This window comes from Lampris incognitus, chromosome 17, assembly GCF_029633865.1.
Source record: "Lampris incognitus isolate fLamInc1 chromosome 17, fLamInc1.hap2, whole genome shotgun sequence".
Lineage (NCBI taxonomy): Eukaryota > Metazoa > Chordata > Actinopteri > Lampriformes > Lampridae > Lampris > Lampris incognitus.
In genome coordinates, this window is record NC_079227.1 from 1,039,938 (window position 1) to 1,052,158 (window position 12,221).

Genomic DNA, 12,221 nt, shown 5'->3' on the forward strand with positions numbered 1-12,221 from the left:
AACAAAATATAAAGTTGCGGGCCTGGTTCGGTGCTTGTGATCGTTGTGGCCCAAAACTAAATGGCCCCTTCGCTCCTCCGTGAGCAAAAGAACAAGTGTGGTACCTGAGACAATGTTCCTGCTTTGTCTTTCTTCACCCGTCCCGGTGGCAGGTTTAGCTGCAGCAGGTTTAGCAGCAGCAGGTTTAGCTGCAGCAGGTTTAGCTGCTGGTTTAGCAGCAGCAGGTCTAGCTGCTGGTTTAGCAGCAGCAGGTTTAGCAGCCGCAGGTTTAGCAGCAGCAGGTTTAGCTGCAGCAGGTTTAGCAGCAGCAGGTTTAGCTGCTGGTTTAGCAGCAGCAGGTCTAGCTGCTGGTTTAGCAGCAGCAGGTTTAGCAGCCGCAGGTTTAGCAGCAGCAGGTTTAGCTGCAGCAGGTTTAGCAGCAGCAGGTTTAGCTGCTGGTTTAGCAGCAGCAGGTCTAGCTGCTGGTTTAGCAGCCGCAGGTTTAGCAGCAGCAGGTTTAGCTGCAGCAGGTTTAGCAGCAGCAGGTTTAGCAGCAGCAGGTTTAGCTGCAGCAGGTTTAGCTGCAGCAGGTTTAGCTGCTGGTTTAGCAGCAGCAGGTCTAGCTGCTGGTTTAGCAGCAGCAGGTTTAGCAGCTGCAGGTTTAGCAGCAGCAGGTTTAGCAGCAGCAGGTTTAGCTGCCGCAGGTTTAGCAGCCGCAGGTTTAGCAGCAGCAGGTTTAGCAGCAGCAGTTTTAGCAGCAGCAGGTCTAGCAGCCGCAGGTTTAGCAGCAGCAGGTTTAGCTGCAGCAGGTTTAGCAGCCGCAGGTCTAGCTGCTGGTTTAGCAGCAGCAGTTTTAGCAGCAGCAGGTCTAGCAGCAGCAGGTTTAGCTGCAGCAGGTTTAGCTGCAGCAGTTTTAGCAGCAGCAGGTCTAGCTGCTGGTTTAGCAGCAGCAGGCTTAGCTGCAGCAGGTTTAGCAGCCGCAGGTCTAGCTGCTGGTTTAGCAGCAGCAGTTTTAGCAGCAGCAGGTCTAGCAGCAGCAGGTTTAGCTGCAGCAGGTTTAGCTGCAGCAGGTTTAGCAGCAGCAGGTTTAGCAGCAGCAGGTTTAGCTGCAGCAGGTTTAGCTGCTGGTTTAGCAGCAGCAGGTTTAGCAGCCGCAGGTTTAGCAGCAGCAGGTTTAGCTGCAGCAGGTTTAGCAGCAGCAGGTTTAGCTGCTGGTTTAGCAGCCGCAGGTTTAGCAGCAGCAGGTTTAGCTGCAGCAGGTTTAGCTGCAGCAGGTTTAGCTGCTGGTTTAGCAGCAGCAGGTCTAGCTGCTGGTTTAGCAGCAGCAGGTTTAGCAGCTGCAGGTTTAGCAGCAGCAGGTTTAGCAGCAGCAGGTTTAGCTGCCGCAGGTTTAGCAGCCGCAGGTTTAGCAGCAGCAGGTTTAGCAGCAGCAGTTTTAGCAGCAGCAGGTCTAGCAGCCGCAGGTTTAGCAGCAGCAGGTTTAGCTGCAGCAGGTTTAGCAGCCGCAGGTCTAGCTGCTGGTTTAGCAGCAGCAGTTTTAGCAGCAGCAGGTCTAGCAGCAGCAGGTTTAGCTGCAGCAGGTTTAGCTGCAGCAGTTTTAGCAGCAGCAGGTCTAGCTGCTGGTTTAGCAGCAGCAGGCTTAGCTGCAGCAGGTTTAGCAGCCGCAGGTCTAGCTGCTGGTTTAGCAGCAGCAGTTTTAGCAGCAGCAGGTCTAGCAGCAGCAGGTTTAGCTGCAGCAGGTTTAGCTGCAGCAGTTTTAGCAGCAGCAGGTCTAGCTGCTGGTTTAGCAGCAGCAGGTCTAGCTGCAGCAGGTTTAGCAGCAGCAGGTTTAGCAGCAGCAGGTTTAGCAGCCGCAGGTTTAGCAGCAGCAGTTTTAGCAGCAGCAGGTTTAGCTGCAGCAGGTTTAGCTGCCGCAGGTTTAGCAGCCGCAGGTTTAGCAGCCGCAGGTCTAGCAGCAGCAGGTTTAGCAGCCGCAGGTCTAGCAGCAGCAGGTCTAGCAGCAGCAGGTTTAGCAGCAGCAGGTCTAGCAGCAGGTTTAGCAGCAGCAGCAGGTTGGCATCTCGCACAGTTACCGTCTGATGTCTGTCCTCTCTCCCGCGTCGCCACAAACACGCTGACTGAAGCCCTGGTTGCTCCAAACTTCGTCCCAGGTCTCTGCTCTGCCCTCTGGTGGCTGGAAGCAGCAGCTCACCCCTCCAACAGTTCAACCGAGCTAGTTAAACTGAAGCTAGCAAATGTCCGTTCCCGGGTAATGAACAGACTCTATGCTACACGTCGAGCGCTTAGCATTAGCAGTAGCATTAGCAGTAGCGTTAGCACACACCTAAACGCTCTCTGAATTTCGGGTAGAAATTCTTCACGTTCCCACAATATATAATTCATACTCTCACCCCGACTGTTGTGTAGACAATGCTAAGATATAAATTACACAATGGTTTGTGCACTCTAAACTTAACATACAACACGGAAGTTATCTGTATCCGCTCACTCGCCGCTCCCTTCCGGCTCCGTCGTCCACCGTCCCTCCCCTCTCTCGTCCGTGCGGAAACACCTCCCCACCGGTGCTCCTGCAGCATGTCAGTATCCCCCGTAACTGCTGCTGCTTTAGACAGTTTCCAGGAAAACATTACACTCTTTAATAAACAAAACCACACATCAGACTTTTTAAAATGATTTTAACCTTCTTAAACCCTTTTAAACTAAACCTTATTTAAATGTTTTAACACTATTTATACTATAGCATCACCCCTTATAACCACGTGTTTTAACTGAGTTAAATATATATAGTATTGGACGAGGAACATGACATTTAAATAATTAATATGATTATTTTCTATTATTATTATTAATAGTGTGAATGCTGGGGGCATTCACACTAGTGCTTCGCAGTTCTTTATTTATTTATTTATTTTTCTTCCGCCCATTTTTTGACACTTTGTAGCTCCTTCATACTTTTAGCTACTGAAACCATTCAACTATCAAAATGTTCAACTCATTAAGGACATTAGTGCCCCCCTTTCAGATTTTTCATACCTTTTGAACTTTTTGAAATATTCAACTTTTTTCAGCCATTTCTTGAAGGAGTCAATGGGGGACTTTTGCAACCTTTCCACCTCTTTTACTCCTTCATACTTTTAGCCACTGAAACCATTCAGGTATGAAAATGTTCATCTCTTTAAGCCCATTAAGGCTCACATTTCGTTTTTTTTTTAAATCTTTTATACTTTTAGACACATTAAGCTTTTCCTACTTTTTCAAAACAATGGAAGTCTATGGGGGAAAGGTTGAAACCCTCATCACCTTTGAACTGTATCTCTTGCTTCATTTTTTGAGCTAGAAACCCCATTTAAAGTTTAAACAGTTCAGGACATTCGGCTCTTTCAGAATCCTATTCAGATTTTAAAAATATTTTACAGTTTTTGAACAATTCAGCTCTAAAGTTTAGCAATTCTGCCATACACTTTGCCTGTTAGAAGGTTCAGTCCTATTGTGACGTCACATATCAATTTGAAACTCAACTGCCAGCCTAATTACTGTCAACTCTCAACACCTGGTAGATTTGATCAGCTTCTGCCACTTCTTAACTGCTCTTCCTCCCTCTTCAACCTCCCTACCTTCCTTCCTACCTACCTTCCTTCCTTCCTACAACCTTCCTACCTTCCTTCCTTCCTACAACCTTCCTTCCTTCCTTCCTTCCTTCCTACAACCTTCCTACCTTCCTTCCTTCTTTCCTACAACCTTCCTACCTTCCTACCTTCCTTCCTTCCTACAACCTTCCTACCTTCCTTCCTACAACCTTCCTACCTTCCTTCCTTCCTACAACCTTCCTACCTTCCTTCCTACAACAGTACAACCTTCATACCGTCTTTCCTACCTTCCTACAACCTTCATACCTTAATTCCTTCCTTCCTTCCTTCCTACCTTCTTACCTTCCTTCCTACCGTCCTTCATACCTTCCTTCCTACAACCTCCCTGCTATCCTACCTTCCTGCAGCCTTCTTACCCTCTTTCCTACCCTTCCTCTTCATCACTACTCTTCATCTTAATCACTACCCTTCCTCTTCACCACTCTTCATCTTCATCACTACCATTCCTCCTCTCATTCTACCCCTCCTCCTCTCATTCTACCCCTCCTCCTCTCATAACAAATAAAGACCATTTCTTCTGATGTACTGTAGGTCTTTGTTCTTCTTTTAGAACAGCGGTCGGGAACCTATGGCTCGCGAGCCATATATGGCTCTTCCGGTGACGGCATATGGCTCCCAGACAATTTTGAGCTGAAAAAAAATCAGTTTGGAACTGATTTTAAAATACTTGTGATATTTCTTAATAATACTGTGTCATTTTAAAGTAAACAGAAATTAGTTTTGAAGATAAATTTCACGGGTCACGGGTCACCCGTGGGTCGGGTCGGGAACCAATGGCTCGCGAGCATGTCCGGGTCATTGTAAAGGTGAAGAAATCAATTTGATCAGATAGCCAACTAGTTTATCCGCTTCAACCCTTGTAAGGGAAAAGAGGGCGAAAAGAAAAAAAGACGGTGGTTACCGTGCATTCCAGGCTGCGTGCGCAGCGGAATCTGCATTTGTGGAGAGAGCAGGATCTGCCGTATGTCTCATATGCAATGATAACATTGCATCGATGAAACGGTCACATATAAAGCGGCACTTCGATACGCCATGCAGCACCAGAAGTCGCATTAAAAGTAAGACATATTTCATTTATTATACGTTAAAAATACTATATGGCTCTCAATGAAATATATTTAGAAATATTTGGCTTTTATGGCTCTCCCAGTCAAAAAGGTTCCTGACCCCTGTTTTAGAAGAACAATGTTCAGGTCACGTTTTGCAGTCCCATGACCTATAGGCCTACTTGGGGGGGACTCTTTTACCCGCGGGGGGGGGGGTCACATATTTCAGACTATTCAAACCTTTTCCATACATAGTAAACCATTGCCGCAAATGCTTGCAAGTTGTGTTACAGCCTTGTTGTGTGTGTTTGTAATGGGACTGGGAGCACTTCGAAATCTTTGCACCACTTCCACTTTTTCATACTTTAAACTACAGAAACCATTCAACAATCAGACTATTTATGTATTTAGCCCATTATGGCACATTTTTCAGTTTTTTATACCTTTAAAACTTTTAAAGTATTCAGCCATTTCACATTTCACTTTCCAGGTATTTCAGGTAGGCTAGTGACTTTCTGACTGTTCCTATTTATCCATTTTCAGCAATGCTTTCGCCATGTCTTTCAGCTGCTCAGCATTCACACGCTTTGTCTGTGGAAAAGCGTTTTTCTAGTTATTTTAAGATTTCGGTTAATCCGCCCTAAACGGATGGTGATTCGTTTTCGTGTACACGGTTGTGCACACGCCCCCATCCCGTCACCACGGGGGTGAGCGCAGCAGCCCCGGGAGCTTATCCAGCGTATCAGGGACAGAGGCTCCAGGGAAACAGGATGGGGCTGCGCTGTAACCGGATGTTCCTCATTAAGGAATCCCCAAATATTAAGGTGGCTGGGGAAGAAAAGGGGGCGAGGAGATGTCGGCTGTGGGTTGTCATGGCAGGAGAGTGCACGATCCACACTCGAAGAAGCTGAACCAGTTCATGTGGATGTGCCTATTGACGGGTGTAATGACTCAGGGAATGTCCAGTCAAACGGAGCAGGTGAAGTGTCCACTTTATTCAGCTAACAGGTCAGCTCACATGGATGCAACATGACCTTCACACATCCAGTCTACTGTCGTAAAACCCCTTCATGTACAGCCACATCTCACAGTTTCCGTCACTGTCGTGCACATTACCGTATTAACTGTAATACTATGACATCTCCCCCTTTTAGTTTCTCTTTCACCTTTTAAAGTAAACAGATATAACATGATGTTAAACATTGTGTAAACAGTGCTAGTCCTCTGTAGCGTCAATACAACTCTTACCACACTGAGAGCAACAAGAAGGCTTCAACATTCAGTTTAACCTTTCACAACCTATCACACTCTGGAACTCTTTTGACATTTCCAAATAACTCCTTAGTTATATAGTTTACCACCTGGGACTGTTTTTTTCTTTTGTTCACTCTTTTCTTCCCCCCTATTTTCATAAATGTATATCCCCCCAAAGGCCATGAGATGTGAGAACACAGATACTCACAAGTCCAGTCTAACAACTGGTTTAATGACCCGTCCAGACCTGGTCTGTTGCAGTTTCTCTGTACCAGCATGTATGCTGACACTGGGGGTGTGTGGACCAGTCCCCTGACCAACTGTGTCGTAGGACTCTTGACTGGCATCCTTGCGAACTGGTGAGACAGGCGCTATGCTCCCAGCTGACTCTGGAGCAGGCATCGCCTGGAGATGGCGACGGTTACGCCGGAACGTTCCACCCTGCTGTGTCTCGACGAGGTAGGAGCCTGGTGTGACACTCTCACTGGTCACTACTGCAGGAGTTGTCCAGGATCTCTGGTGGTCCAGCTTGGTGAGAACATGCCCACCTGGCTGCAGTGGAGGTAGGGATCTCACCCTGTGACGCTGGTGATAATAGAAGGCTTGCTTCTTCGTTCCGGCCTCGTCCTTCTGCTTGATCCGTTGCCAGTTAGGTAATCTAGGTTTCAGGTTTCTCTCGAGGGTAGAAAGCGGACCCTTTAGTCTACTGGTTAACGTTGTCGCTTGCGGTGAGGGAGCCACGGGTTCGCGTCCCGGACGCGGCGTCCCGACCTGCCTCCCGAATTCGCTACATTGGTGTCAGAAGTGGGATGCTGAGACCGTGAGGCCATTGGCAGCGCGTGCGCCCAGAGGCGTGAGGGAGCCGATATGCTGAAGCGCTTCCCGAAAGAGGGGGGTAGTGTAACGTGCACGAATAAGGAGACACGTTAGCCCTTGTCTTACGGGTCAGACCCTTTAGTCGACTGGTTAACGGTGTCTCTCGCGGTGCGGGAGATACGGGTTCACGTCCCGGCTGTGGTGGTGTTCCCGCGGCTGCCCCCCGAATTCGCTGCAATACAGTGACTGCAGGTGTCCCCACCCTTATAAACAATACAGTGGCATAACGACCCAAACCAACGACCAGTTTCATATGCAGATACGGTGTGACCATTAACTAGAGTTACAGTGGCCAAGTGTACCATTCAGAGGGTTGGGGAATAGTTGCAGTCACAGCATTGTAAGATGGTGACAGATGAAGATACCCCCCGGTTCAGGGATGGCCGTTTTCTTCTTCACATTGATGGCTTCGTTGACCCCCCGTTCAAACCAGCGTTCCTCCCTATCAAGGATGTGCACATCCTCATCCCTGAAAGAGTGGCCACTGGTCTGTAGCTGGTGTAGACTGTGGAGTCCTGGTCTGTAGATGGTGTAGACTGTGGAGTCCTGGTCTGTAGATGGTGTAGACTGTGGAGTCCTGGTCTGTAGATGGTGTAGACTGTGGAGTCCTGCTCTGATGTGTTAGCTCTCCTGTGTTGTGTCATCCTCTTGGCCAGCGTCTGTTTAGTTTCCCCAATTTACAAGTCACGGCAATCCTCCTGCCACTTAACAACTACACAATATTGCTCTGTTTGTGCCGGGGGACCCGATCCTTGGGGTGGACCAACTTCTGGTGCAGTGCGTTTTGGGGTTTGAAAGCAACTGAGACGCAATGTTTGGAAAATCCGCGTCTCAGCTTTTACGACACTCCCGCCACATACAGTGTTGTGGTGAGGCTCACACATCAGCTCTGAGATCTGAGAATGGACTTCCCTGCTAGCTCGGGACAAGGAAGACTTCGAGATCGTCTAATCACGGCCTCTTTCATGATCTTATGACAGGAAGAGGAGTCATTACCCGGGATGAAGGCTGCTGTTTTTGGGTTCGCAGTGGGATGGTTGAGACACCTAAACACTTCTAGCCACTAGTGGTGGGGGAAGCTGCAGTGTCGGCAGGCGCCATTTTCGCAGAGGGGTCCAGATCAGGACGAGTCAAAACCACAGGAACATCAGTTGGGTGGACCGGAGTGTCATTAGACAGGGTCGTGTAGGGGTTGGAGAGACTTGGGCTAGGGCAGTGGTTCCCTAACCTTTTCTGGCATGCCCCCCTTTGGAGGAAGAAACATTTTCATGCCCCCTGCCCCAACAAAATAGTGACAAAATGGGCCAAGTTTAACTCAAAGATTTATTTCATTCAGCTTTCCAGATATATCTACGAGCTAGGCCAGTTTCATCATGAGTTGTTCATCACTAAACTTGGTTGCAACTTCGTGCATACGCTGCTCCTCCAGAATCACCCGGATTTCCTCTCTGAGCTCAAAGACTCACTTTACAACACTTTACCTCGCGACAGCCACCAAGCCTCGCTGTGAAACAACATGGCCGAATGTTGAGCTCCCACCTCCTCACAAAGTGCAGAAAACAGCCCCGCTCTCAGGGGTCTTGTTCTGATGAAAGGGACCACGCTAACAACATGGGTCAAAACCTGGTTTAGGTCAGAGCTGACCTGTCTTGATGCTAGCGCTCCTCTGTGTATGACAGTGCATCCATTGCACATTTGGTAAGACCCTCTTGATCAGTGGCTGCAATCCCTTCGTTTTCCCTGCCATGGTCTGTGCACCATCGGTGCAAAGGCCCGCACAGTTCTCCCGTTTCAGCCCATGTTGTGTCCTTACGCTTACCAGAAAAATCCAGACTGAATAAAATGCAGTCTAACCCAAACCTGGTCTCACATCACACACATGGAAACACAGGCGTCACACACAGACAACAGGTGAAGAGAGAGAGAGACAGACAGACTGAGAGACAGAGACGGAGACAGAGAGAGACAGAATGAGAAAGAGAGAGAGCGACAGAGAGAGAGAGAGAGAGAGCGAGAGAGAGAGAGCGATGGAGGGGGGGAGGGGGCAAGCGAGCTCATCATGGCCTCACAACACTGCTCATGTTATTTAATGAAACATTTTGGGAATGTGGGTCATGCAGCAGGAAAGTTACACGAAGACCTGAAAACAATCACATGGAGACATTAGTCCACATAAAATGATTTATTATACAGACATTAGTCCACATAAGATTGTGTATTATAGAGACATTAGTCCACATAAGATTATGTATTATAGAGACATTAGCCCACATACAATTACTTATTATTGCGACATTAGTCCGCATAAAATTATTCATTATAGAGACATTAGTCCACATACAATTATTTATTATTGAGACATTAGTCCACATAAAATTACTTATTATTGAGACATTAGTCTACATAAAATTATTCATTATAGAGACTTTATTCCACATACAATTATTTATTATAGAGACATTAGTGAATGCACATAAAATTATTCATTATAGAGACATTAGTCCACATAAAATTATTCATTATAGAGACATTAGTCCACCTAAAATTATTCATTATAGAGACATCATTCCACATAAAGTTATTTATTATGGAGACATTATTCCACATAAAATTATTTATTATGGAGACATTAGTCCACATAAAATTATTTATAATGGAGACATTAGTCCACATAAAAGTATTCATTATAGAGACATTAGTCCACATAAAATTATTTATTATAGAGACATTAGTCCTCATAAAATTATTAATTATAGAGACATTAGTGCACATAAAATTATTCATTATAGAGACATTAGTCCACATAAATTATTCATTATAGAGACATTAGTCCACATAAAATTATTTATTATAAAGACATTAGTCCCCATAAAATTATTCATTATAGAGACATTAGTCCACATAAAATTATTCATTATAGAGACTTTATTCCACATAAAATTATTTATTATGAAGACATAAGTCCACATAAAATTATTCATTATAGAGACATTAGTCCGCATAAAATTATTTATTATGAAGACACTAGTCCATATAAAATGATTCATTATAGAGACATTAGTGAGTGCACATAAAATTATTCATTATAGAGACATTAGTCCACATAAAATTATTCATTATAGAGACATTAGTCCCCATAAAATTATTTATTATAAAGACATTAGTCCCCATAAAATTATTCATTATAGAGACATTAGTCCACATAAAATTATTCATTATAGAGACATTAGTCCACATAAAATTATTTATTATGAAGACACTAGTCCATATAAAATGATTCATTATAGAGACATTATTCTCCTCTACATCCCCCCTTCCCCCCAGTCCTCCTTAATCTCACCCCTCCTCCCTTTTTCGCCCCCCCCCCCAGCTCCATAGTAACACAACAACCACTGTTAAGTGCTAGCTCAGAGGTTCATACTTACTGTGCGCTCCAGCCACAAACGGCAACAGCCCACATTGCCTGCATCTGTGACATGGACTTTAATTGTAGGTCTGCGCAGAGCCCGAGAAAGAGAGAGTTGCGTCACTGAGGGGTCAGAAGGCGAGAGGGTCACGTGGTTCATGTAGCCGCCCAGTAGTTCCAAACCAAGCTTGGCGGGTCATTTTAATGAACTGCTTAGCCGCGATTTCTGCTAACTACTAACCAATATTGTCAGATTGTTACATTGATATATAGATATGGATACATTCCAACGTGACACATATTCTGAGCGCCCTGTTTGGAACTATCCGGGGCTCCCGTGATCCGCCATTGCTGTTAAATGATTGGCCCATTGACGTCTACGGAGATGACGTAACTCTCTCTTTCTAGGGCTCTGGGTCTGCGTGGAGGTGAAGTCACACGCTGCTTTAGGCTTCCGGTCATTTCAAGCCTGCTTTGTGTTTTCATGTGACTCTTTCTTTAGGAGGTGAAGCTAGTGGTTATGTTGATAACCTCTGATGAAGGAGAGGAGAAGCATCAAGTTTAAATGTTATTATATTATATTATAATTATTATGATTATGATTATTACTTGGCAAGTAGGTTGGAAATCTCACCCCCTACTCAGACAAAAAAATAATAAAAAAATACCGATTTGCAAGATGGTGGGCCGATAACATCAAACATGACCTTTTGGCCTATAACGTTTGAACCGTAAGTCTCAGAAACAAAGTCCTTTTTTCCTGGATTCGGTGGGTCCAGACGATTCTAAAGAGTGAAGCACCTTTATACAGAATCAATAATCCAGGTCAGGAAATCATAGAAAGGTTGAATCAGTTCATCTGGACTCAACGTTTATTGACAGATACGTTTCATCATCATCCAAGTGACCTCTTCAGTCTCACCTGAGTGCAGGTGTCCCCACCCTCATAAACAATACAGTGACTGCAGGTGTCCCCACCCTTATAAACAATACAGTGACTGCAGGTACCCCCACCCTTATTAGATTGTTTTAGATTAGATTTTATTAGCCACACAACCAAGGCTGGTGGAATTTGTTTTGGGTACACAAACTCTGCAGCACAATACATACATGGACAACAACAGACACTCCATATTATCTTGAACTGCACAGCTGCACAATAACAGAAATGAACATATCAGGCATAGCAGGTGAATGGTGGTATTTACGCCAGTGGTGTGTGAGGAGGGACTATAGGGAGGAATTCAGAGTCCTGATGGCTGGGTGGGGGGGGGGGGCTGTTAGTGAAGTGTTTAGTCTTTGTGGCCAGTGACCTGTAGCGCCTCCCTGAGGGAAGCAGCTGGAAGAGGTGATGAGCAGGATGTGAGGGGTCGGAGGTGACCTTCTTTGCTTGGGTTGTGTATTATTTTGGATGCCTTGTTGACAATCCGCTGCAGTTTTTTGTGTTGACTGTCCGTGCCACTGTACCATACTGTAATACTGTGATACTATAATACTATAATACTGTAATACTGTAATACTGTAATAGAAGCTATTGTGATGGACTGGATAATGGCTGAATAAAACAGAACAACAGTTGATGTTTGATCCGGTATTTTTTAAGCTGCCTAAGAAAGTAAAGTCGTTGCTGAACTTTTACAATGACGTGTTCAGTGTTAATTTTCCACTTCAGCTTATTGCTGATGTATGTTCCCACCACCCAATTTCCCCTCAGGGATGAATAAAATATTCTGATTCTGATCATTTGTATGGGTGTTTTAGGATTCAGCATGCATCTGAGGTCAGTAATGAGTTCTTGGGTTTTAGCTGTATTAAGCAGAATGTTGTTGTTTGCACACCAAGTGACAGCTTGGTCTACTTCAGTGCGGTACTGGGTTTCATCATTGTTGAAGGTGAGGCCTACAATGGTTGTGTCATCTGCATATTTTATTATTTTCACAGCACTTTTCGTGGCTGTGAGGTGGGTGGTGTAAAGTGAGAAGAGCCAGGGGGAGAGAACACAGCCCTGAGGAG